Below are 3,864 nucleotides of genomic sequence, written 5' to 3'. Positions count from 1 at the left end.
ACCACAATCATGGATAGGTAATCTCGAAAGAGAACGTCATTAACTTTATCTTTCAGTTACACCCATCACCATATTAACACTCAGAACTATCTACACCGTCACCAAAACCAGTAATAGAAGTCTTTGCACCAAATCCAATTGCTTATACCTATTTCTGTTTTCTTTTGGCAGTTATTTAGTCCATTCACTAGTGGAAAAAACCCCTGTTGAGGGGGCATTTCGGGCTTGTTGAGGCGAACATGGCCCGCTTCGATAGAGGGGGCTTCAACAGGTCAGAGATCTGTTGAGGCGGGCTTGGCCCGTCTCAAAAAGATATCTGTTGAGGCGGGCATTTGAAATCCCCCCTCAACAGACAGGCCTGTTGAGGCGGGCTTTTGAAAGCCCCCCTCAACAGACAAGCCTGTTGAGGCGAACATTAAATTGCCCCCCTCAACAGACAAGCCTGTTGAGGCAAACATTTTGTTGCCCGCCCCAACTAGCAGTCTTAATCAACATCACATAAGCTGGGCTACCACCACTAATATTCTGCTTTAATTTTCTTTGTTAGGTAATAGAAGAACCATAATCCTCATAAAATAGACAATTATAAACAATAAATACTTCATTCACATTAATATTGAATTAATATTGAATTAATGTAATTTTACAATATAAATTCACACAATATAATCTTTGAATCTACAATTCTAGTTTTACAAAAATTAGCTGCTACAAAAGGGAATGACAACACTTCAGCAACAACATTTTGTTCCTTGACGCTCTTCCTCTCTTACTTCTCGTGAAAGAAAGGGTCATCCACAGTTCAACGACCTTCCTTTAATGCAGAGAAGGTCCTGTAGTACACATCAATTGTATAAAACTATATCATGATATACCAAGAACACATAAACAACAGATAGCTAATTCCCTATTATGTACCAACAAAACTAGGAAGGGGAGAAAGATAATAATAGCATACATACCAAGAGCACATAAACAACAGATAGCTAATTCCCTAATCTGTACCAGCAGACTGCATACCCCGAAGGACCGGATGATCCGACACCCGAGACCCCCGTCAACCAAAGTGTCAAAGTAACATATATAGCATGTAACAACTAACTAATACCATAAAAGGATCCTCTAAGAACATGTAAACTAAGGTTATTATTTTGGAATTTAAGGAATAGTGGCATACCACAAAACTACATCATATCAGTTCATCATCCAGTCTATTACATTCGTCCTGATACATGTTTGCACAAAATAAAGAAAGTTCGGGTACAAATATATTGAAGTTCAAAAAGCTAAGTGATTAACTTCATATTTCATCTAAAGGATTAACAAAAGAGGGCCAATTGGTTTGAAAGATACTTCAACAGTGCAGGTATTAACTACAACTAGTGTCACGAAGTCATCTGTTTGGCATTGGAACAAGAAAAGATACCAAGTATAGTGAAAAAATAAAGAAAACCAAGAAATGCAACATCAAGAGGGATCAAATAATGAAAAAAACTAACCTAAATTTTGAACAACCCATAATCTCGACAAAGAAACTCAATCCAACTATCCAAGTGCAGCGAGGAAACTGAATCTACTACACAACAAGCAAACGCTTCGCACTAAAATTCCCAACCCAAGAAAACTAAAAACTCAACTCTAACGATATCAATTACTAATTATTAAAGTTAAAATCAAAATCAAAATCGGAATTAAACACTAACCTTAAACCCAGTGTCGGCGACGGGGCGATGCAAAGCTCAAGAAATGGAGTAATCCAAGAAATATAGTGCAATCAGTTTTTGAAGAAAAATAAATTAAAATAAATGGTGATTGAGAAGAGATAAAGAAAAGTCGGACAAAACATGGAGGAGGGAGAGGAAGAGGGAGAGGGAGAAGGAAGCACAGCGAGATAATTTAGATACTAGTGGTAGTATTTGTTCAACGACATGAAAATAACCAACTACTATTTCGAATGACAATTCCACAAAGTGAAATGCAACAGTTCACAGATCTGAGACACACTTAAGCAAAACACAAATGATCAAGCCAGGGAAAGAAAATTTAGTGTTGCACTTCATTGAGTAGTGTAACTGTGTAAGTTCATCCATGTAAGAGAACTGAAACAAGCCCTAATTGTCCAATGATTGGCTAATATTAACTGTAATTACTATAAATTTATCAAACATTTAACTGGAAGCAATCCAAATTAGAAGCACATGCTTAATCACAGAGGTAGCTAAACTAATGTTATTTCTCTTTTGCCCGCATCGCTTCAAAAATTACCAAAAAGGTACTGTTAAAATTCTCCAAAGATCTTGATCATGTATATAAAATATAGAGTAAACTTCAATTTTACAAAGAAAACAAAGTAACACTAAGAAGTTGGTACTACTTATTAGTTTATCATATGCACCCGTACGTATTGAATGGCAGGCAGCTAGATCATTTAATAGAAAGTAACTAAAATTTTCTGTATAAACTAGGTAAAAGATGACAAAGCTTATACAGGAGTCTCAGAAATTTTCAACACCTTCAGTTTGCAACTGCATATTGCACAGCAGTTGGAATTATAGGACAATAATCAAACATTCAAGCAATTATAGATAAATTATTCAAGTTACAAGTCTTCCACAAAATCCACATACCAAAACACCAACCTGTTCAGCAAAAACAAACTTCCGATTAGGATCACGCCGCAATGCTTCCACAACCGAGTCCAAGATATTCTCAACACAAGCACCCTACAAAGGGGAAAAACATTGTCAATCTATTGCAACAACAATCAAAATAAGCTACTATTCACATAAGAAGCAGCCAGCCTGGTACCGGACTCTCTTGGTTTTGCCTCCTCGTCCTAATACAGTAGACATACAAGTTCAGTTTAAAGGCCAAGGGAAAATACACTCATCTAAACTTATAACATAGAAGTCTGCAGATGTAAAAGATGCCAGAACTTAATATTTCCTCATTTTTACACTAAATAAGAGAACTTCACCACAAGAATTCAAGACTTCCTCTCGTTACCCCCTTTCCCCCCAAACGAACTTATTACAGGAAAAAATGCTCATTATTATCAGAAAATGGGTAATCAATATGCCTAGTGCTCTGAGTACTTCGTATATTCTAGACAAGAATAGTTGTTAAATGTGAATAGAGTTTATCATACCTTCCAACAATTCACCCGAACTATATGGGGAAGCTAAATCCTATAACCAGTTGTAAAATCATTGCTTAAAATCTAAGAATTATAAATGGAAGGAAAAGAAAACGCCTTGATAAAATGTAATCAAGCTGTAAGGAGAAAGGATAAGACTCACAGTAGGTCCTGAATCACGAAACCAGGAATCATTCATACTCATTCCCACAACCCTAACATTTGGAGGCAATAGACTCCTTGCATTTTCCCACTGTACAGTTCACACAAAACAGCTCTCATTGGTAACCTATTCAGTGTCTACTGTAAAATATTTCATCATTTACAAAAGCAATTAAGTATAATAACATGATATCATACATTAAAATTATACTATAAAGTTTTCATTCCCAGAATTTCGGGAAAATCCATTGACTGAGAGAAAATTTCAGTTCACCAAACACGAAAAGTTCATGAAGTATTCAAGAAAATGCCAAACCGACACTCCAGCGAAAAATTGAAAACGAACCCACAAAAATTCATACATTGATATTATCCGGAAAATTAATTAAATAAAATAACCAATCTCTATTCCCAAGAACAATAATTCAAAATTATCAGAAAAATTCAGTCGAAACCCTGAAAAGTTAAACAAAAACCCATGAAATTTAAAGAAAAATCCAGATAGGAATCAAACCTGGCCAGTAGATAAAATAACAGGGTCCTTCATAATTTCTTTAGAAATGGGG

This window comes from Spinacia oleracea, chromosome 4 (assembly GCF_020520425.1).
Source record: "Spinacia oleracea cultivar Varoflay chromosome 4, BTI_SOV_V1, whole genome shotgun sequence".
In the NCBI taxonomy this organism is placed as follows: Eukaryota; Viridiplantae; Streptophyta; class Magnoliopsida; order Caryophyllales; family Amaranthaceae; genus Spinacia; species Spinacia oleracea.
The sequence above is the reverse complement of the archived record's forward strand: the minus strand, read 5'-3'. Positions refer to the sequence as shown.